Here is a 25253-nt window from a genome sequence, read left to right as displayed (position 1 = left end):
TCAAAGTTTCCTTGCACATAAACTGATAATGGGCAGGTCTTCGTAGACAAGTCTGTCACGCTATTGGTGAGGAAAGGGGGGCGGAACATGGCCACTTGGTTAAGTGGGGTCGAGCCTGTGTCTTAACAGGGAAAAAAATTCCAGGAGGGGGGGGGGAGGAGGGGGAGAGCTTAGTGCTGTGGTATGCAAAAGTGTCTGTGGAGGAACAAGGAAACTGTGATGACACGGAAAGTCTGCAGTGTCTGTCATCTCACATTCCATCAAAAAGTAGTCCCGGCTTCGAGACGGGGTTCACCGAACTGATGGGCATCCAGGTGGAAAAATTGCCGTGTTCCCCATAAGACCACATTATGGTTTTAATTGGTCTCTACCAGCCAACTGTTGCTTGAATTAGAGTCCTGTCCCCGCATGGTGAAAACAGAGGTCCTTTGTCCTCAGTAGACAGTGTCTTCATTGCTTTTATTTAGATGTGATTTGTTTTTGATGTCTCACTTAGAGAAGTTCGCTAGTGATAATTGAAGTATGCTGGAAATGCTTTTATGTAATTTAGTTTTGCATGCTATGTCGAATATAATGCTAATGGCCATCTACTGAAGGTGGAATATGTTTCATGCCTGCCAGGGGGTTTGTGATAAAGTGGTTAATTAGCAATTAAAGAAATAAAATTTTGAAGGGCAAAACAGCTTTGTGGTCACATGCAAGGTATGAACATTTGAAAATGGTTTCCCTCACAGCACTGCAAACTTGACTAAAATGCCATCTAACTTAATAATGCCTATGTATTAGTAAACTTCAGATAGGATTTGTGCTGTATGTTTATGTATCCTTCTTTATTTATTTATTTTCCTTTTTTTTACGGGGAGGGGTTATCAGGTAAATATCAATGTCATAACTCAGATGAATTGGCTTTTTTTCTATGAATTTTCTGACCACCACATGGCTTTATGTGGCTATTTTTTTGTATTCCAGCTTGGAGTTCAAATAGTTTATGAATGTGTTTATAGGGGGCACACCAGTTGGTTTAGTTCCAAGACAGGCCTACTGTTAATATGCACCTTGACAATAAGCTGAATAGATTACCATCAATATCTTTTCAGGACATCAGAAAATTTTTAAAAGAAATGTTACATTATCATGCCTGTGTGAAGATGTTTTTTCTTAAACTTTATATTTCATTGAACATTTGGTAATTTATTAGCTTGAAATGATCTACTATTATATTTGGCAAGTCATTAGATGAAATATCTGTTACTGCAAATCATTCTTTGGTGTCTTTAATGTCGTAGTTTTGGCTGTACAAAATTAAGCTTAAAGGTACACTTGTACTGAACATTGGTGCAGTGTGGATTCCCAGTAATGCATAGAAATCACTTCTTCTAGTTTCTTATACAACGCAAATAAAGCCGAAATGTCAAGGGATAAATGGATTTAGTGGCTCAATCAGCCACTATAGAGCTCTAAACTGCACCTGTAATTTCTGTTATTTTTCTCAGAAACTAAATAATTTAAAAGAATTATTTTCAAATTTGAGTATTCAGTCAGTTTTTATTGAAAAGGTGATCTGTAATTCCTGTTTGAACAAAAAATATTTTTAAAAAAATCAATATCTAATATGTAATATATTCTATTATCCAATGGGTGTAGGTTCTTTGCTACACATTAATAATTCTCCAAGTGGTTAGAAAGAATTCAATTTGGCTTGTTAAAGTATTTAAGAAATATTTTAATTAATTATTACTTATTTAGAAGATAAGTTGATAGCATCTATCGGTTTGTAAAACTGTTACCAATTGGCTAACTAGAGAATGCCTTCAGCAACCTTTTTTTTTATTCTACCCTAAAATTCGATGATACTAAGTTGACTGACCCCTGTATGTCCTTCCATTGTGTGTAATTAGAGGTGACAAGTGAATCTAGGTGATATTGATGATATTTGTACCAGACATTGGCGACTAGTTATCTTGAAGTGTGGTACCATTGCTACAACAAGGGAACCAAACTGATTAATTTATCAGTAGAAATCAATGAATGGAATTCAGCAGATGTCTAGATAAGATAGATAAATAATCTGCGAGTTTAAGTAAATGAAAGACTGTCAGTGATTGGCTAGATGTCTCCTACCAAATTTGATATAATAATCTGCTCTGTCTACGAACACTTGGTTTGGAAATAATTGTCCTTACTCCATCTTTCTCTTCCCCCTTTTCCTCCCCCTCACTCTCTATCTTTGTTAAAACTATATGGCTCTGTAAAAAAGGCTACTAGTAGTATTATTTTTGTTTTATTACTAATCCTTGTGGAATTGCCAGTCTGGTGATTGAAGATCATGTGGCACATTATTGACTTACACGCCACTCCTTCACACCCAGACAGACATATGATGCTCAAATCAAGTTGGTCACAACATGCTGTCGCGTACCAAACCCATATGATTACTAGTACGGTCATCTACATGTGAGAAACTCTCTCGTATTATTACCAGATTTGACGTCTACAATTTGAGATAAAAAAGTATTTATTCTGACTGTGGCTAATTTGATTTGATAAGATTAGATGGGAAGGGTGATGTGTGTATATATATATATGTAAATATTTGAGAGGAATCCGAAGTATTTGATAACACGATTCCAAGAAGGGGGCAGTTTTAGTCCCTTGCCCCTGCACCCTAACCCTCAGCAAAAATATGTGAAAATTAATAATTAATAGGTTAGAAAATAAATAAGTAACAAAAGAAATGAAAAATGATTTAAGAAGGTGATCCAATGGGTCTTATGCAGCAGGGAGTGCAAGAATTAATTCTTCTGCGGCCCTTGCTATATTTTCCCCAGTGAGAAAGGACGGAAGGTGAATCTGGCATTTTGTTTTGAAAAAAAAAAAAAATGGGCAGGGCAGGGGGAGGGGTGGGTCTACTAATGGATCAAAAGCACGTGCAGACACATGGTTTTTACACAGTACTGTAGGCCAGAGTCTGAGTTGCACCAATACTGATATTGATGTTTGTAATTGAGGACATTCAGATATACATGTATGGTAATTACTCTATGTTTTCAATAATGGGACATTGTGAAATTTACAGAAACTGTATTTTTAAGTCATAATTGCATAAAATTAGAACATTCATATTGAGTGGTAGCAATGAAATTGAAAAGCAGACTACTCTACATTTCTATTCCATGCATTAAAAGCACAACAAATGCCATTCAGAAATATAATTTTTGTGATTTAATTATAGTAAAATTCTCTATCTGAAAGTTTGATAATTTTTGCCCATTGAAAAGGACGAGTAATTACTGTTTAACTAGTGAGTAATATCATATTGGAATTTAAACAGATTGGCATAGTATAGCCTTGGTATTATTTGTTACTGATAGTATGATGACAGTGTTATCAAAGGTATGAGGATAGGTGGGTGACAGGGGGGCGTCTGGCGTGACTGTGACCCCGCGATGCTCATTGTTTAGAAATTATGTGGAGCCTCGTGTAGTCTCGTGAATGCAGTGGGTTTAGTGATACTATTACTGAAAATCATGTCTGTAATTGTCATGGGTATTCCACACGGTGATAGATTTATTTGCCGTGTCTGGTCACAGATTTCATTTGTATTGCTGATATACTATGTCTGTGTGTAGTTAGTCCCATTTCTGTAATCTGACTGGTGGAACTGTGAAAAAAAAAAGAAATAAAAAATTAGTACTTTCCAGTGCATTCCCATTTTGAATTAACATTCAATTATGAAAATCATGCACAAACAAGTATGACTAGGAGAAAAAAAACATGTTTTTTGTTGTAAATATCAAAATTTTACTAAATGTACTGTGAAATAACAGGGAAAAACATCTTGATGACCTTGTAACTATGTACATGTCAATGATGCTTGAAAACCCCTGTGAATATATTTATGTATAACTCAGATCACAGGCATATCAAAATACATGATGTTATTTTAATAATATAATATAGTGATGATTTATTTTTTATATGGCCCATTACATTTAAAATCCTAGTGTTCCTTACAGTTTAAGAACTAAATATTGCAATATGTAAAGATTTTAAAGTGACAAAATTGAGAGCTTAAAATGGCAAATCAAGACTTAATTATGACAATTACAGATGGCTAATTAAAGAAAAACTAAAATTTTGAGTCATAGACAATGCTTAGAGTTGTTGATGGCTATTAAGCAGAATCTAGAGAATAAAAGATCAAAACAATTAAAACTGCTTGTTCAGTCACAATACACTGTTTCAGAAATGTAAGTCTTTAGAAATGTTTCAGAAATGTAAGTGTTTCTTGAAATTCTCAAATTCATCTACGTCTGTAATTTCAAAGAAGCTAACTATTTTGTAGTTTAGGGGCATTAAATCATGAAAGCATGAATAAAGAAAAACTGAAGAGAATTGATACTTCCTCCCTATTTAACATGACTGTATACACATAAGTGTACATAAACAAACATACTATAATGATAAAGGTGATAGCAAGGAGGAGATTGACCTGTGACAGGTATTCAGATAGTCTAGTTCATAATATATTATATGAATATCACATATAAGCACTTATTGTCCTAATATTATTTATACCTAATTATGCAGTGCACTCCTAATGAACTGAGTTACCCAGCAAGATATATATCTTACAAGTCATGACAACCCTCTGGTTAATTAATTTAGAGTTCATTTGTCTCCCATCTTTACATGTTTTATTGATTCCATCCATTTTGCTATCATATTTCTTACTTATAATACGGCTTCCATAGCAAACCATCATACTCTTATAATAAAAGGCAAATGTTAATTTTTTCTCAATAGCTGCAAATGATTTATTTGAAAAATCGTGGTTATTAATTTCTTATCATATCCCAGACACATAAATTGTTTTTATGTTTTGGGATGTATTTGTTGCTGAATGTCATGTTTTGTCTGTTGCTGGGGGGAGACAGGGGGGGGGGGGGATGGGGTGCGAGTGAAATTGTGGCTGGAAAAGCTGTCAAATGATGTGGAATTTGCACTGTGTTAAAGTGTTGATATATAGTAAAATATCTCATAGATGTCAGTGCAAAACAATGAACTCCGCACGATCTAGTCTATGTTAATTTTGCATTTTAATATACTTCTGTTATGTCATTATGATATGGTTATATTACTGTGAAAGTGTTTTTTTTTTTTCTTGACATTTTATCTTGCTTGACATACAACTGACTGCATAACAAGCCTAAAAGTGATAGTATTTCTTTTAGGATGACAATTTTTTCACACCTTGACCGTAGAAGACATGTTTTACCCCTTGACCGCAGATGACATTTTTACACCGTGACCCTTTTACACCTTGAACGTGACACACATACACACATACACACACGCATCCAGGTACAACATTTCACCTTCACTAAACTAAGTTACTTTGAGACACACACGGATCACATGGCTCAGCACTTGATATGTAAATTGTTAATATGATACAAACACGTTCAGTGGTTGCGGTTAGTGGAGTGTTCCCATGACAGCAGAAAAACAAGTGTTTGGAAGCTTTACGACTCCACCCGGCACGGCCTAGTGGTGTGAACGGAGGAGGTTTAATGGTTTTTTAAGATGGTTCCTGGCTTCTTTAATAAAGTTTCATGCCAGAAGGAAGATATTTCGCCTCAGACGTTTGTTGTACCGTTGAATTTATAGTGCTTTAAGGGATGCAATTATATATATATTATATATAATAAAGCATTTTTACAGATTTCAGCACTTTTCCATGTTCATCAAGGCATACCATATGAAAAACGGTTTATAGAATAAAGCTATATGAAGCAGTTTTTGAGTTTTGAGTTGAGGTTTTGAGTCACTCTTGTAATGGATAGTCTGGTGGATTTCACTCATGGTGGTTAACGTTAAAACTTAGAACTAAAAAAAAATTGGCTTACATATACTAATTTTCACCCTTAACATCAGTCAATTTCGATTTTTTTTTTTCAAAAATAAATTAATCTTTTCATTTATGTTAAAGGCAACTTAGTATCTGATTATTAAAAATGTGACAACAAACATTTGATTCTTCTCACGCAGGGAACCAGTTTATATGCTTGACACTTGGTAACTTTTTAGAAGATGCTATATATATTTTTATTTAATTTGGATTCCAAACACTGCAGTCTGAAAAAAACTTTCCATGTAATATATTTTTTGAAGCATTAGTGCATGGCCTTTGGGATGTTTAGAAATGCAAGTAGCTACAGTAAAGAGTTTTAGGAAGACGAACTCACGTAATCCCTCTAGTGCAAAGGTTCCGAGTGCAATTAAATTTCAGTAATATGTCTTGTTTGCGATGTTTACCTGGGTATCTAGGTAGTAATTGTAAAGAAACCTTAAAATAAGTTATTTAATTGGTTCTCAAGATGTCTTTAAATGTTAGAAAAGTAAAATGTAAAGACGTACTTTAAAGCATAAAGGTCATTTATTCTTCAGCCTTGTTAGGGTTGTACGATGTTGGAGCAGGGGTAGAGTTTGAATTTTTGTCATAAGTGGCTGAATTTACCCCCCCCCCCCCCCCCCCCCCCCCCCCGTCATCCCCTTCACATGGTTGTCAATAATGAAAACGAAGTTGCATAACTGAGGACTAGTCATCAGCTTTTAATGGTCTTCACCAGTTATTTATTTGTGCCGCGAGTGCCGCATTGAAACACTAACTGCCAAAACATGCCCATTATCCTAATTTGGCCACTTGGGTGGTTTGCATTATTCTTTTTTACCCGAGTTTCTTTATATGTAAGAGTTACTCTCATTTTTTATATGATTTCATTAAAGTGGGATCTGTATCATGTTTTTTTCCCCCTTTTTATATGCCTTTCTCACCATACTTTGAAACATTTGAAATTGTATATGTTTAAGAAAGATAAAGATTAAACTGAAATTTTGATTTGGGATTTTAAGTATAATACTGTATAAGAAATTATGAATGTCCAAATACAGAAGACTGGTCTTAAGGATGTTTTAGAACCAAGAAAAATTTGCACAGGTTTTGTGAATATTCAGGTTGGGAAATTTTTCATAACCTACAACTAATAACAAAGAAAAAAGAAAAAAATAAATATGTCACAAGATTTGTTTCAGATAATTGGAGATGACAAGTTAAACAGGGGCTACTTTAAGTAGTCTAAAGTAAATTTTATGCCACCAACAACACTGAGGGCCCATTTAAAACAAGTTGATCCACGGACTAAATATGGCCAACCCCAATAAAAAGCAAGCTGCCTTAAACCCCTGATAGTCTCCCAGCCTGCACACATGCCTAGCATGTAAAACTTGGATCCATTCCCCATGGAAATTACACAGTTTAGTTAGCTTTCACGTGGTTTAGCCATATTTGATTCGTAGATCTGTGAGTCCACAGATAAACTTTGGTTGTGAATACAGCCTTAGATCGCATTCACAATGAGTTGAGCCATGGCTTTACAAATCCTGAAACTAAATATGGCAAACGTACATGAAAGAAAAACCGCCTAATCTTTTAATAGTCTCTCTGCCTCTCACACGCCTCCCCATGCGTCGTCCCTGCGGGGGTACAGTCATTAAATCTCGGCTCCATTGGGACGACACATGGGGAGGCATGTGAGAGGCGAAGAGATTATTAAAAAATTAGGCAGTTTTTTTTTCATGTACGTCCGCCATATTTAGTTCCAGGATTTGTAAAGCCATGGCCCAACTCGTTGTGAATGCGATCTTAGATGTGTGGTTCACAGACAACATGTTGCTTCAGACATATTTCATCTTCCGACTGTCCAGATATCTTTAAGATTGGAGAGATACATGGCCACTTAGCCTGCCCCACCAGATTGCTACTCTAGATTTCTGTGAAAATGAACACTTTTGCAGCATCTAAGATTGATGACGATGATCTACTGGGCAGGCCTGCAATTTAAAGAGGAAGCAAATATGGCATAGTTGACCTGGTGTTAAAAGGGATGTGATGCGATGCCAGTATTCCGTGTGCGTCAGAGACGTCCTAGATATTACAATTTAAGTCACATAATTGCCAGAAATGCTTTCCTGTGCAAGTTCCAGGAATTGCGGAGATAAATCACTCGAAGATTTGACCTTTATGTCCTCACAGTTATACCCAGGGCTGGGGCTACTGCAAATTGTTTGCATAAAATGATTTATTTCCATGGAATCCAAATTAAATACTTAAATAAAAAATAGGATCTTTTTTTTAAATTACTAATATAAATTTAAATATTTTTCACTTTCTTTGACCTTTTTTCCTAGCACCTTGGATGAAAGAAAGAAGCTTCTTGTGTAGTTTAAGAAGTGTGATAGACTGAACCTTGTGACTACTGCCAATCGAGTATGAATGATCTGCAAAATGTTGTTGGAATTTATGATGAATAAAACATTTCAGGTTTTTCTGTTTTTTCTAGGAAGATAATGGAATGTATAAATAAGAAGTGCATGTGGTTCTGCTTTGTTGTGTGAAGTGAAAAGAAAATGGGAAGAAAGAAAAGGAAAATTCAACACATACAAATGAGCAGAAGAATCCTGTAAGGTAAGTGACTGACAAATATTCATATCTGAAAAAAAATAAAAAAAAATTGGTCAAAATATGGTTGATTAGCTAATCTAGTAGATTCCACTTGATCATGGCCACTGCATTGGAATATTTGGTCGTAATCTTTTCCCTTAATGATGAGGTTTCCTATAACCAGGAAACTATGTATGCAACCAGTATCACTTGTTTTATGGCTCGAAACATGCAGTCATGTAGCCCCCAGAGCACTTGTGGCGGTACAAACTACAGGTGTAACCTGAGCTATTGGTTATAAGTAGAAATCTTCAAGGTAATCCACCACCAAAAGTTGCATGATGGGTAAATATTTGAGCAAACTTTGGCTCGGAGAGAGCACAGGAGCACTTCTAAACTTTGGCTCGGAGAGAGAGAGCACAGGAGCACTTCTATCTCAGAGGCCGGGTTATATTAATATTTCAGCTAATTTCTCCCTGCACAGGTGGAATGTTTCCATGTGTCATACACGTGCCAAGTGGTTCTGGTAGAGTTTACTCGGTGCCCTTACCTTGGTGAAAAAACCCTGACATTTTTTGAGCAGTCTGAACTGTCTAGACTGAAGAGCGTGCCCATAGCTTTCCATGTTTGTACTTAATGCATGTAACACCAGCCCTGTTTCATTAATCAGCTCAGTTTGTACTATTAAAGAGCAATTGATCTGTACCCTGGTTGCCAAATATCAAGGTCATCACCATCATCAATAATCTTTGGATAAAAACTTAAGTATTTCTACTACTAAAGGAAAGAACAAAAATTTAATGGCACTGTTAAGTGCAGTCCTAAGTTGGATCAGTTTCTCTTTCTGGTTTCTGAAGAATCAGACTTTCTTTTATTCTGTGATTTTTTTTTAAGTCCGTACCTTTTTGCCTGGACGAGTTAAAGTTTTGTCATAAAACACAAAATAAAAAGAAAAAATACATAAAAATACATATATTTTTGTGGAATTTTTTTTTTTTTTTTTGTAAATGTCATATTTTCATCCATGCATGTAATAGATGAGTATTGGAGGAGTATGAGGTAAGAGATGCCTAGGATGCACACTATTTACATACTACACATACTGAGGTACATATTTCGTGGGGTCTAAATAAAGATGTCACCCCTGGAAATGCTCTGCACTGAACACTCAGTTTTCTCACCTCAACTTGCTTCCTCACTCCAGGTAAATGTAGTTCAGTGATTAAGAATTCTCTTTAGATATGATTTGTGGAGCTATGCGATATTCTAGTGATCTCTTTTGAAGGTCATGGCAATAGATGCCTTCTGGTGTGGATACATATGCTTTTATGGCTTGTCTGGGGAAGCTGTGTGATGAATAAGATTTTATGCAGAATAGTCAGATTGGGATTAATAAAAAAAATCCGTGAAAGGATGAGGGAAATTACTTACAAATTGCAAACACATCATTTATTGCATTATTAATTTTTTTTTTTTTTTTTTTTGCATTTGATATAATTACCACTTGAAAAATTGAATTTTGACAAAATTAGCCAGCAGCAGAGAATTAAAACTCAGCGGTCTTGAAATCTATGAAATTAGGCCTATTTTCAACTTTGAATGCAAAGAAAACATGTGGAAACTGAAGTTCTCACATTTTGAACACAGTATATCATATATAAGAAAAGAAGGACTTCCAAAAAAAAAAAGAAAAAAAACTAAAAAACATGCATTTTCTGAATTTGATTGTCAATGCAAAAAAGTGTGCAAGCTAGCTATACCATCAATGCATTTGATCTGTTTTATTTGAGGGCATTTAGTGCATTTACAACATGTTAAAAGAAATGCCAGGAGCTGCTGACAGTTAAAGGTAGGAAGGATTGAAAGTGGTATCCACTTTGACTGCGATCTATTTATATTCTACACAACCTGATACGTTGCCTGTAGTTTATATTGGAAAGGATAGGGGGCAGCACTGTGTTTGGGTGTGGTGCTATTTGTTGTCATCCACTACTGTTAACTGTAAATGCTTTAAGACTGGTCCATGATGAGGAAGTGTAAAAAATGTATGCAATTCATTTTCATTACCATCCAAAGAATTTCTGTTATACTTAATATTACTAGTATCTTATTGCTCACCCATAGGATTACAAATGGTTTCTGCGCTTAGTCTACAAATTGTTTAATTAAAAATGGTGCCTTTTTTTTTTTCCTTTTGCTTTAAAAGTTAAAAATTGTGGATTTGATTTCAGTGAACGGAAGAAAAAATTTCAAAAAGAAAATTAAGATGGCAGTGTCACAAGTCATTACCTCAGAGAGACCATGTCGTGTCAAGTTCGGGTCATGCTTCTACTTTTAGTTGAGGTCATGGGCAAAAGGTGGCAGCACATAGGCCTTGTGACCTCAAGGTGACCTGGTCATTGGAAGTTCAGGTCATGCATTGTAGTTATTTTTCGTTTTTGATTAAAGGTGGCAGCACTGAGGCATTTTGACCTCAGAAATTCCCGTTCATGGAAAGTTCAGGTCAAGAGGATCGTTTGATTCGCATTTCTGAAAGGTGGCAGCACTTGCGTGTTTCACGCTAGTGACCTCAGAAAAGCCTGGTCAATGGAAGTTCAGGTCATCTCCCAGGTGGAAAAGGTCAAAGTTGGTATCACAGGCAAATCTAATTCCACTCAGATCGAAAAGGAAAAGAAAAAATCAATTTTCTCCAGCACCACCTGCTTCCCTTTTTTTAAAGTGATCCCCAATCAGTAGGAAGATAATGTGGCTCATTTGCATTAGTTGCTGGCAAGTCTGATAAGTGACCGCTGTTGTATAAGGAAAGGTCATTCCAGGACTTCTCATCAATGGAAGGTCGTCACCGCGTGCATCCCGAACCACGTGGTGTGTGTCGGTCAGAAGGTTGACCAGGGTCAGTCATGAAATATCATTAGAAAAAAAATTCCCCTAATAAGTTTATGGAAAAATTTTTGAGGTGTCAAGGTTAAAATTAATTAAGTAGTAATATTCACTGAGGACATGGTTTTGATAAATTATGCAATGAAATAGTTCAGAAATTGTTTATTTATTGCTTAGAAGTATATCTTAGCACAAATTACCAAATATGCATTTTGTACTAACTGAACTCACTATAGTGGGATATTTTACTGATTTATTCAAGAAAATGAATATATTGCAAAAGTTACTGTCATTGAATTACTACATCTATGTGGATATGATGGATGTCTCATGAGATGCCCAATATGAAAAAAGATTACTTTATGGTGTATTGAAGAGGAAAAAAAGCATTAATTTCTACATGTCACCGCAAATGAATGGACATTTTCATAATTGACATAAACTGCAATTACTCCGAAGACTGGAAACTGTCATTTAGTTTTTATGTCACATCACTCATGAAATTAACTGAGCGTGTGTCTTCAACCCTTTCAGATGGGTGGGTGGGGGGGGGGGGGGGGGGATAAAAAAGGAAGTAACAGTTTAGTTAGCCAGTAATTTTTTTTATTTTCTGCTAAGGCTTTGTATTGATATTTTAAAAATATTTTGACACAAAGTGATATAAATCACAAATATGCCTTGTATCATGGCTGTTTTTTTGTTTTTTTCTATGTACCAGCTTCATCATTTCATGGCTTTCCAACATGAATTACACCCAATAAATGTATCATTTCAAGACTAGTTTTGTAATCCTTCATTTCTTGCATATTCAAATTACTACTTTTAAAGAAAGAAAAAAATCTTTGAACAGAGACACATTCATTGATTTCAACATTTCTTTAGAATGTCACATGCCTTCAGGGTAAAGATGTAAAGTAATCATGTAGTCTATCCTAAAAGAAAAAAAGGGAAAGATTTAAGTCAATGAAAATTCTGTGCACTGTTCCTTTCCCTTAGTAAAACCATGTTGCCAACATCCAAGATGGGGGATTGGATGTTTCCCCCCTTAACACCATGAGACAGGCGCATGCAAGGGCAGTGACTGGCTAAGGTCTTTCAACTCAACCCTGCCATTATTGGGAGTTCTTTATTTTGGCTGCCGTCTGTGGCAGACAATACATTTGGGAACACCTGTTAAAAAAAAAAATTAAGTTCAAAGTGTGACTTCAACCAGCAGACAGTAGTACCACCCTACTGTTTGTATCCAAGATAATACACACGAGAACACCTGTTCCAAAAAAAATTGAATTCAAAGTTCATAGGTCGAGTTAAAAAAAAAACGGAATGTCAGTATGCAGTCTACATATGACATTATATTTCAGTACACCTGTTACGAAAAGAAAAAGAAAAAAAATGTAAATTTTTAAGTTCAGACTCTGAGCAAAAACAATCTGAATAGTGCTCTGCCGCAGTGTGACAATGCATTAGAGTTATTCCTTAGCACCTGTGACAGACACTTTTTTGTTTCATCGTCTCTTCTCGCGCACCTGCTGTCGTGTCTAGATGGCTCGAGGGGACGACAATACCAGGAGAGAGGGGAAAGAGTCAGGCCACGGCCATTGCACCGCTGGTGGCGGGTCAGGACAAGTGCACCAAGCTAATGGGCTGAGGTCATGGGGAACCTGGCACTTCTATACTTGTCTGATTTGTACCACTGGCTTGCTAGCACAGGGCAGAAAAGTATCATATGAAACCCCCCCCCCCCCCCCCCCCAAAAAAAAAAAAAAAAAAATGAACAGTTCTTTTAAAATTATTATGATATATCTGGACATTTGCATGCATATATAGTATTTTTTGAGTGAAGACAGTTATGTCAAATTTCACAATAAGAAAGAATTGGATCTGTCAACTGTCATTGAACCTTGTGTGTGTGTGTGTGTGTGTGTGTGTGTGTGTGTGTATGTGCATGTGTGTATTTGTACGTGTTTGCTTGTCAGTTTTTACATAAATTTGTTTATGCATATAGCTCATTGTTTTTGTTTGCATGTTTGTATGTTTGCTTAAAAGGTTGTGTATTTGCAAAATCTCCGTGCATGTTTAACACGTGAATCCTTTAGTATGCTAAGTGACAAGTGTACAGGGATATTCATATTGGTCTGGGTATGTATGTGATGTGTATTTGCACTAAGTAAAAAAAAAAACAATTGGTCTTTTAAACAAACATGTTTTAATGTAGTCCACAAACAAGTCAAAAGTGGCTCCTATGACCATTATCACTTTTAAATTATTTTTGAAATAAAGGTATCACTATTTCCAGGAAAATAATCACAAAAATAAGAATTGTTTAAGTACTAGTAGGCCTTTGACTGTGTTGTTTGCCAGAGTAAAGGTAGCAATTGATCTTAGGAATTAATGTGTGATCTAGGAATTGATCAATTGATCAAAAGTAAGTGCACGCCATGGACAGGAATACCTAAGGGTCAAGTAAAATTCAAGGGCATGATGTTATTAAGATACTGGGTGACGAAGGACAGTGAGAATAAGCGGAAATACAGTGGAATGCTTCTGCTTATTTCTTAGAAGTCTGATTTAATAGATTGTGATTGCACGGATAATGCAAGTTATTTGCCATTTAATTCATGGAATTAGAAGACCAGATTGCTGTGATTCTGTTTGCAAGATGTGTGAAAAGAAGTGATGATCTGAAGGACCTTTTGAATTGAATATTTTACAGTTTCATCAGTGTCTACTTGTGCATACACACAAATGCATGCATACAGACTATTACAAACGGACATACATGCACACACTTGTACTCAAACACGAACCCTAGTACACATAGACAAACAGACACACGCACATGCATACAAACAGCACACTTGAACACTTAAAACGTGCATTGCTGACCCACGCATGCAAACACACTGAATTGTGCTCACATGCACACACACACACACACACACATGCATACGCACACACACACACACACACACACAGAAGGCAGTGTTATACACCATCAGCTTTGTTCTGAAACTCTTCAGTTGAGGGTTATAGTAAGGTTAAAAGAAGCGCTCAGTTTGACCACTGAGTGACCACTAATTAAGTGACATCAGAGGAAGAATGCGTGAGGAAAAGTAGCAGGAGTACCCTGTACCAGCAAAGTGCTGGCTGCAATTTTCCTTTTTGCTACTGCATTTTGCTTTGTGTTTTTGTTGGTTCAGTGCACTTGGATCTTTGTGCTGTAGACAATTTCTCTTTACTTATTATTATTTTTTTTTTTTTCATTTCATTGCATTTTAAGTATTTTGTTTGAAACATCTAAAAATATTGTGTGGGATTTATATGACATTTTGCACAGCAAGTTGTAACTTTGTGTCAGATTCTTGAGTTGATAGCAGTGATATTTCCCTTTTTCTTGTTTATTACCATTATGCAATCCTGGCAGACACTCCTCTTAATTGTTTTTCTTTTATTTTCTTTGGTACACATCTGCCTTATCAGTAGACAAATTACTTTGACTCTGTCTTTTGTGATATTGGCCGCATTTTAACCTTGGTGTGTTTTAAGAAAGTTATGTAATCAAAATCTGTGGGAATTGCATCAGGAAAAATCCCAACAAGACATTGGTGGTTTGTAAGGATGAACTTTCAGTGACAGGGGATCTTCTTGTTCTTGAATTGTAAAATGACGTGCCAGTTTTATTAGTTTTTGTCAAGTCTCCAAGGCCCTAGATTGACATACGACGCAGAGACCTGAAAAAACCCCTGAAAGTAGATTATATTTCTCTCCTTGCCAAAGGCACTAATCAACTGCTTTGAAAACATGGAAGACAATAATGCATAATACATTCCCATGTAGATGATTTTTCTAACGGTTTTTGATATTTTTTCTTTATTTTTGTTTTGAACTCTTTGCAATTTATTCAATAAAATCTAAAGAAATATTTATACAAGTTTTAAGTACTTCATTGGCTATTCAGTCACAAAAGGCAATTCTAACTTACTTCAACACAAACATATCTACCATGTCTTTAAAACCTGTTATTCATTTGTATACAATATCAGTTTATTGTCTTTTAAAGTTCACATGTATCTTAGAGTGTAGCTGCCCGTGTAAAGAAGAAGAAAAGTTACAGCTATAAAAATATTTGATTCTCATGGAATGAACTTAAATTAAATGCAAATCCTGAACTGTATTGAGACTTATACGGCAAATGTGGAAGTTTATTTTGACACGAATATAGACTTAGAAAATTGCTCCCTGTTACTAATCATCAAGGATGATTTCACTGAAATGACATCTCTATTTGTCATACTTAAGTGTCATCTGAACCAGAAAGTTAGCCAGTTATTGAACTGTGGATGACTTTTTCAAACCCCGAGTTTCAGATTTTGTTGGGAAATCTAAATCGAGATTTATCCAATATATACCCAATCTGTATGGGAGTTCATTCTGAACACCCTGATTAAGTTCCTTGATTTCAAAGGTAATTTCAGATGTACAAGTCACTTTTAACAGGGATGACAGCTATTTCTGGATAGAGGAGAGTTACTTACCAGTGCTCTAAAACTCAGGGGTGGGATTAAGTGGGACTGGTTGAGATGTGTGATCTTCAGGGTCCTTGGGGATAATGTCATTTGGACAGTTTGGGTAGTACATTGACTTCAAAGTGTCTTATGTAAAGGGACTCATGGTGCACATTATTACTAAAAGAGCTAGCTGTAAAACAAAAAATAATGACAATAACAGTAAGAGACCGGTATGGGTTGTGCCGGGGGGGGGGGGGGGGGTGGAGTGTGTTAATGAAGTCTAGATATATGTCAGAACTTCTGCCTTTTTGAACAATGTCTGTGGTAATTATGATGTTAAAGAAAGATATTGGACATAAAGATGACTTTTTTTCTAAGTAAAAATTTTTATTTGATTCAATATAATAACAAATTATGTGTTAATAAAGAAAGATTTTGGACAGGGTGATCACTTCTTTAAGAAAACATTTAGGGTTAAACCCCATATAGTATAAGAAATTCAATATCTACCATCTGTTTGTTAAAACTATTTTGCATATTTAAAGGGAACTTAAATTTTTGCTACATAAAGACACAGCATTTTTTTCTTTTGTCTGAAATAATTTGAAAAGTGATTGTTATGATCCATTGGATATCCAAACTCAGAAATGCAAATATAAATCTGACATGTTTTAGTAAATTCTTTAATGTTTTCCTCATTTTGCTTCATGTAAGAGTAAGATTTTTCAAGGGGGTTATGAATTTATATTAATATGACGTACCCTTCTGTCTACATGCAAAACAGGGATACTTGAACAAAAGTGCAAAAGTTCTGTATGTGATTGCTGTGTCGTGGTATAAGTTGCATGATTCATCAGCTGCACATGACCTGCACATGACCTGTGACCTGTCTTTGACCTCATTGTCTCTCTCTCTTTCTTCAGTTTCTAAAATTTTCCCTCTAATGTGCTAGCTAGTCAAAAGGAAACATCACAATAGCTTCCTCAGGAATTACTTGTTTTAATCACCAGTTGACCTGTACCTGTGACCTTTGGATGACCTCATTATTGTTTGAATTTGCAAAGATCTTGGATCCAGACAATGTTTCACTCAAACAAAAAAGGTCACAATAGCTAAGTGATTGAATAATTTTTTAAAGGGACCTTTTTGTGAACTTTTGTTATTATTATTGTCATTTCTTCATTTTATGCTATTGTCCAGTCCAGCTGCCATGAATGGACATTTATAGTTTTGTTTGACCGCCAGATGACCACATTGTCTCCTTTATTTATTTATTTATTTATTTATTTTTTACAAGAAAGTCAGCTTCATCTCTTCATCTCTAAAAAAAAGTTATAAGGGTTTTTTGCGGATTCATTTTATACAGCTTTATAAAAGCAGATAATGTCTAGATTAAGATAATATGATTTTTTTATGTTCAGAAAAAAACTTTAAAGCCATTCCCAACACAGATTAATATCCAAAAGTGCTGATATATGGAATTTCTTTAATTTCTTTTTCCTCTCTGTCTGTTATATTTGACAAGAAAAAAAAATTGAAATTAACACCTGTATGCTGAAGTTCGGTCAGAAAGTCACCTTTCTTGTAATCTTAGAGTCTTTTGTGAGACTGCAAACACACTTATAAATCATCTGGAAATATATAAATTGAGTTCTGAGATATTTAGGGTACTTCAGGCCTGGTGCTTACAGGGCATTGACCTGAAATTGGCCAGGCTATTTAAAGAAAATGGCTGGGAGAAGTATTTTTGAAAAGCTTTTTAAAGGGGGTCTTATAATTGTGAGGGAATTATATTTTTTATTGAAATATGACAATATTAAGTTAATATAATCTGTTTTCTGAATTTTAAAGCAATAACTTTTTATTTAAATGCTGAAGTGTTTATTGGTGACCAGATAGTGCAGATGTACTTTTTGTACCTTTGGTGCATTCGCGAATCAGATGGTATTACCTGGATACCAGCTTTGTACTCACCAATTCAATTGCAATATGCACAATTAAGCAAGTTTCATTTAGAAGCACTACTATAAGTTGGGTGGATCAGGCCCATAGAAAATCTTGCCCTGATATGTTTCAGTGTGTGGAATGATGGACATATTACATAACTGTATATCTTTTACGACTAAGCTAAAAATTTGCAAAGAACAAGATGGAGATTATTTCTTACCATTACTATTTGTTTGTATTTAGGGCAAATAAAGCTCTCTCTCTCTCTTTCTCTCTCTCTTTGGTTAAGATTTACTTATGTCTGTGGACTATTCATTGTTCAAATTGCTCTTGGAAATTACGGGAGATTTTCTAATTGATTTTATTTGAAGTCATGCTTTAAACATCTGAAGACAAGTGGTTAGAGGTTATACCTTGTTGTGACTTTGATATTTGAATTTGATATTTATTATTTTCTTTTATAGTAGTTATAAGGTAAATATATATTTTTTAAATCAAAGTCAAAAACTTCCAGCAACTTTTCAAAACAAACAATTTTCCACAAACAATACCGGCAATACATACTGCATTTTGGGTCCAGATCAGAGCTTGGTTTACATTTTAAATAAGGTTGGACTTCATAAATGAAAATTATCAAACACAAGCCGAAATATTTTGTACATCAGTCTGATGAAGGCCTTCGCCCAGGTTGGCCGTAAGCTAACAGTACGAAAATATTTCGGCTTGTGTTTGATAATTTTCATTTATGATCCAACTACCAAGCTAATGAACATTTTTGCTCAAGGTTGAACTTTTCGAACATGCAGGTATAAATTCTCTCTAAACACTATGGTTAGTTAGTTAAATTGCCTGCATTATGTCTGGTCACTACAACATAACAACATAAATGAATTGCACTCTCTTAATGCCCGCATGTTGTAGTAAATTTCATTTGTATTAAAGAAACGGGTGGAGCTTTAAATATTTAGTGAAGGTATACTTTTTCTCATGCTGCCCGATTTATTTTTCCAACAAGTCATAAGTTGACTCGCCAAATGTAAGGTAATGATGGATAGTCTGCTTAATGAAGCCAGCATATGTATTGTGATAAGAAGCGTGGCTGGTTTTAATGTCCACAAGTAACCAGAAAGGAAACAGCTGAGTTGGAAGACCAGCATATTAAGCTATCATGAAATTCATAAGGAAGGGTCACACTTCATTGTCCTTTGATGCCTTTGTAATTTTTCATGCTGACACAGAATGTATTTTTGAATCTTTTATTGAAGGTTGAATGTTTAGTTTTCTTTTAAGTGAAACATTTGTTTGGAATAAATGCTACTCTGTCTAAATTGCCTTCTTTTATTTTGTTATTTTATTTATTTATTTATTTTATCATATATTTTCTTTTTTATGAGTTGAACCCTTATTGAACAACATTCACCTTTGGTTATGTTTTGATTCTTTGTGATTTTTTATCTTGTCTTCCAGAGTGAAAATATTATTCTCAAAATGCAGGGACATATATTAAATTAAATGCTGTAAGTCATTAAATCGGTCAGTTAAAGACTGAAGGATACGATGATTATTGCTATATATCAACATTGGCCTTGAACTGCTTGTTTTGCTCTTGAAAGTTTCATCATCATCATCATTATAAAGGAGATAAATGACAACATTTAAGTAATTTATCTCAATTCCAATGCTGATTCAGGAGCAGATGTGCGCTGAGATTTTTTTCTTACTTTTTTTTTTTTTCACAATTAATATAACAGAAATAGAACCTTTATCAGGATTTGAAATGTTGACCAATTGCTGAAAAGCAGTTTTGCTGCAGAAAACAATGAAAAAATAAAGTATATAGAAATTTTTTTCATCGATTTGGATTTGTAAGCCATTGGGTAAAACAGTAGCTGTGACCCCCTGACCTTGCTGCCACCTGGATGAACTCCTGGTCCTGGAGTTCTCTGCTGGTCAGGGGTCAGCCACGGACACTGCAAAGTGATGGATACGATCATTTTCTCATTTCTAAGGGCTGTGTCTTACAACAGCTCATGCCTTTTAGTAACTATTGACCACATTATTTCTTCTGAATCAGCTGTTTTTTTTTTCTTTTTTCATAGTCAATAATGCCTGACGAATATTGTTTTATATTCCTTTTAGTTTCATTATGCTTATAATATGCTTCTGAAATGAGTGAATTTATTTTTCAAGTGCAGCGTTTTTAGTTTGCAGTTGGAATGCTACAATTATTTCCTTGAAATAAAATTTTCAAGAATCTTTAAGATTGACTTGTTGCAGTGATCCTGCATGGATATGTATTATTTTATATATAAAGAAAATTTAGTTTATTATCCATTGTCACAAACATTATATCACAACAGTACAATTTTTTTTTTCGGGCAATTAATTTTCTGTGCATGTTGCCATACTAGGTCATGCCTGGTAATTGGATAAAAGAGATCAGATTGCAGTCACCAAGAGTCCAGTACCTGGCTTGAACTCCTAGTCCCCATCTTTTTATTCTGGATTATTATTTGTGTCATTAATTTTGACTTAACTACATTCTCATAGAATTTTCTGAACCTTGATGCAGCTTGAGAATGCATTGCTTTTTTTTTTTTTTTTTTTTCGTGCACAAAGCCTTCTTGCTGTAAGATGCAGAATATTGCAGTTGTTTTTTTGAGGATTTATTTTTCTTTTTTGTAATACATAGATTATAAGCCTGTGTATTGCATAAATTTGCTTTAAGGTGCTAAATGAAAATTTACAGTTTATCTTTTTACAGTTGTTCACGTTCGACAAAACCTATTACAAGTCAGCAGTTCCCATCAGTTCTTTGAGAGGTATTTTAGGTACAGTCTATCTTGTAATCGTATCCAAACTTTCATACGATTTTGGGCACTTTTCTTTTGATTGAACTTTTTGATAGTCCTTATTTCTTGGTTAGAATGTATCATTATGTAATCACTTTATTGGTTAGCATTGTCTGATAAAATTGACTTCTTTGACTGAGAATTCTAAATATTATGATCTCAATCATGATTATTTTCATTGCTTTTTTAAAAGGTGGGGAGGGATTACATCATGCACTGAAGAAAAATAAAATGCCTTGCAATTTTGATTTTTTTTTTCTTTCTTTAGAAAAGGGCATATTGATAGCAGTATTTAGTAAAGATCGGAACCTTTCCTTACTCCAATATTTAACTCGTATTTGTCATGCTGTTTTAGTCATGTCAGGGAAAATATTCTGTAGCTTGTATTCCAGTTTTTTTCCCTGTAACCAGACCCCAATAAAACATATCAAATACAGGTCATTATTATTTGATGAAGTGATATACAGGTATAATAACAATTTTTTTTCTTTTCTTCTTATGTTTGACTGATACAGTGGTTTCCAAATTATATACTTTAAAAGGGCTCTTATCGCCAGCTTTCGTAAAAGCTGTAACTGATGTTCTTATTGTTGTTTGACCGATTATGAAAAGAGCTGACAGGGTTGTTGGGAGGTCATAGAGTCTGATGGAGCAGCCACCTATAGGTCCAATTTAAAGCTGCGGAAATTGGCACCATTTAATTTGCCACATTTAGGCAATTTATTTCGCACTTGCACTTTTGCTCTGGAGAGATGGATAATTTGTATAATATCTTCCTTTCAAAGGGTTCTACGTTTTATCACTGGACTGCTGAAAGCCTTAGAGGCTTCAAGCTTAAGCATTTACAAATACCTGATGTGCTGCGTAGCTTTTGATGTAATATGGTTGTCATAGTTCTGGCTAGCCATCTGTGATGTGTTGACTTTTTAGAATTAAATTTTATCTTAATTAAGGATTGACTATTCACTTTTGCTTAACTTTATTTAAAGGTACAAAAAAGCAGACATGACAGTGAAAACAATAAATATATAGGAAATGTTCGAGTGAAAAAATGCAATCTACTTGCAACATATGAACTGTATCTGAGGTGCTTTTTCCAAAATCAGATTGTGTAAATGTTTTTCCCCATTAAAATTTGACACTTGACTGCATTTTATTTCAATACATAAGTGATGGATTTGTGGCTTATAATTGCTGACTCTTGCCTTGAGGGACAAACAGTGCTTGTATCCCGACTTTGTGCTTGGAAAAACTTAAATGACCTGGTCATAAAAATATCACTGTGGTAATAACTATATGGCAAGATGATCTCCTCAATATTTGAAATTGGTGAAATTAAAATAAACAAGCTCACAGTTTATTGGGATGGCATGTTTTCTTACTCTAATGTAAAAATAAATATTACCTTAAAAATCTGGAAAATTAATGTTATTTGGACTTTTGAAATAAGTGTTAAGATTTGAATGATTCAGAGTTCATTTGAGTTAAATTAATTTGCAGGTGACTTCTAATGATGGCCTGCCCTCCAAGTGACGGAAGTTTCATAAGTATCCCCCTTTGAGAAAAAAAAACCACTAAAAGAAAAACGATCCCAGGTCAGGTGCACAAGTGCTTGTATTTAGCCCTGCCCTTAAATTTTATTTGCACACCCGACAAGTTGTCCGGTCATTTCCAGTATAATGACCACCATGAAGAATGGCCAAGCAGTGCCCTCTAAAATGTGATTAAGAAAATTGGGGTTTCTTGTTTACTATCAGCGTGAGACGGTGTTGCAATTCTTTTGTATTTGTAGAATTTTCTTTAAACAAATACTTTAAATCAACTTTGGTTTCTTCTTAACTATGTTGATTTTAAATTGGAACTGTTCGCGTCACATTCTGCTTTCCAGTTAAATTTTCTCATGTCACTTGCAAATCCCAACATAAATCCCAAAAGCATTTAATACCTATATTTATTTTAAAGAAAGAAAAGAAGTAGATCTGCTCTAAAGTGGCATTTTTATGTGAAGTGAAAATGTGTGGAATGCTTGGAACTATTAGAGGAGAAAGTGGCCACAAAAAAAAACATTTTTAGGAATTACTTCACTGTTTTCTGTGGATGGATGGTCTGTCAGCACTTGAAAATATTTTAGGATGGGAGGAAAATGTATTCTCTTTTAACTCATTTATTCCATTTAAGAAAACAATGAGTATGCCCCATTTATCTAATAAAAACATGACAGAATATGGAGCATACTAATATTTCTATTTGCAAGGAATTATTTCAGAAACTTTTAGACTTAATGATTTGTATAAAAAAAATGCCATTGCTAGACCTTTTTATGAGGTACGGTCAATTTGAAATAAACTTGATGTCTTATGGTCAGTTTGGAACTGTGACACAGGTAAGGGGATTTGTCAGGATCTAAGTATTAATAATAGCATTATGTCATTCTCTAAGCGTGTACTCAGCACCTTGAATCTCTTAAAATTAAAAGAATTGTTAGCTGTTGCTGTAGGGCGATTTGTGTGTGTGGGGGGAGGGGGGGGGCAGAGACTGGCTGGGGCAAAGGGGAACATTCTGATCTTTGTAAAGGGTGATTCAGCCACACTTACTGCATTTAAAGAAAAGGTCATCAACTTAAAAGGTGGGTCAGTCACCTACTAGATGTTTTTTAAAGGGTAGGTAGGCCAAAAATATGTTCAGGGGGCATGCTGGGCATTTCTGCCCTTTCTTACAAGCTGACCGTCATGCTACTGGCTTTGGTATGGGAAAAACATGTTTTTAAGGACATTTTCTAGTAGAAAACCTGGTGATGTCTTTTCCATATTGAATAGCTTGGACCACCCATTTTTAGACTGTGATATTATTGGCAGTGCAAATGCATAGCCTAAATGGTCAAGATATTTTTGTCATTTTCTGTGACTTGGTTGATGTTTTGTATCTTTATTTTTTTCTTTTGTGATAGGTGCCTTTGTAAATAAAAAAAAAAAAGAAATTGAGGTATGATTTTCATAAAAATGATGCAGTTGTGCTCATGTTTCTTTTGTTCCCTGCAGGAAAAGAACATTAGCATGGAAAGGACACAGTAAGAGAGGGGAACAAAGAAAGAAAAGGTGACAGAAATAAATAAGAAAGGATACAAAGAAAACGAAGTCAAAGTAGCAAATTATTTTAAGACATAAAGGAAAAGCAAACCATTTTTTTAAATGAGTGAAGAACATTAGTCAAAAGGGTTTTTAGATTTAGGAACTTCAAGAAACTATCGTTTTAATTATTTTTAAAGAAATGTACCACCAACTACATACTATATTTGTGTTGGTATGCTACCACTATGGGATAAACCTCATTAAGCTTATCATTAAAGGAGAGACAAGTTAGATTATTGTGTTTACCAGTTTCTGTGCCGCGGGATTCACCTGACATGACCATGTGTGATATAATACCTCTGTGTTACATCAATCACACACCTGATAACACATAGGTAATCTAACTGTAGGCGTTGACTTAAGAATCAGGGACCTGTTTCAAAAAATAAAAAAAATAATGATAAAATAATAATAATAATAATAAATCCCAAAATTGGCCTAATTTTAAAGTTTTGAACCAATTTTTGTCTATTTTTCCTTAAGATAAATCAATAAAATGCTCTGTTGAAGAAGAAAAAAATGTGTATGGCTTTGGAACAAACCCATAACTGCATGATGTTTCAGCTCAAACCCACTATAAGTGGACAATTGAATTATTCTTGAACTGATTAACACCAAATGTGTGGTCTAAAAATTCAGACCCATTTTTTGGGCTTCTTGTTCCTTTGGGAAACAGGCCCCATGCAGTGATATGCAATTTGAGATATTTGTGAAATATAAGTTGTTGTGACCGAAAATGTAAGATTAAGAACATATATATTAATCAGCATGTTCAAAAAAAATCTAACTTAAATATTTTTTATCTCTTGGGAAAATTGACATTTAAATGGTATATGATTTTCTAAGGTGCAGTTGTTCAGTCTTGGGCTTCAGCACCAGCATACAAAGGCTCATGCATAATTTTAGAATTTTGTATTCTGAGAAACAGAGCCTCCATGAAATGCATATATATTCAACAGAAAAGGCATGTCAAAACCAAGAAACATGTTTTCTAATTAATAAAATTAACAACAGGGAATACAGGCACGGGTCAATTTAGGACACATGATGAGTGTAAAGTGTGTTGTTAGTGACATCAGATACCCTTGATAAGTCTAAGGACAATGTGTTTCTTACAAAATAGTGTGCTGTACTTGATGGGGAAGCCTGCAGTTTCAAAGGTGCGGTCCTTTTTTTATGAAAAAGTGCGTCTTTTACCATGAAATCCCTGTGTACTAATCAATATTCATCCAGAGCGGACCTTTTTTAATGGTAAAAAACTGTGAAAAGTGGTGAGCGCACTGAAAATGGAACCTACTCAAGGGCGGATCCAGATATATATTCTGACAGTCTTCCAAATTATCTTTGTTGATCTATCCTCCATTTTTGACCGTCTTCCGACAGAAAAATTTGATACCCGTCAATGTAAACTTGAAAATCTGACCGTCTTCCGGAA

At 34.8% G+C, this 25253-nt stretch overlaps 1 protein-coding gene across 25 annotated transcripts in view; it reads left to right on the top strand.

Annotated features, from left to right (window-relative positions):
* The window catches only part of LOC112042478 (uncharacterized), a 169049-nt gene that overhangs the window by 13728 nt on the left and 130068 nt on the right, over positions 1-25253 (top strand). For 22 of the 25 annotated variants that reach the window (XR_015335258.1, XR_015335251.1, XR_015335239.1 and 19 more), the window contains exon 5: positions 8403-8527. The exons of the other annotated variants lie outside the window; for them this stretch is intronic. The gene's annotated coding sequence lies outside the window, so the exon portion shown is untranslated. The remainder of the gene's footprint in view (positions 1-8402; positions 8528-25253) is intronic. 25 annotated transcript variants of the gene reach the window in all.

This window comes from Lingula anatina, chromosome 6, assembly GCF_051362555.1.
Source record: "Lingula anatina isolate TDL-2025a chromosome 6, LinAna3.0, whole genome shotgun sequence".
NCBI classification, from domain to species: domain Eukaryota; kingdom Metazoa; phylum Brachiopoda; class Lingulata; order Lingulida; family Lingulidae; genus Lingula; species Lingula anatina.
This window is presented reverse-complemented; position numbering and strand designations above follow the sequence as displayed.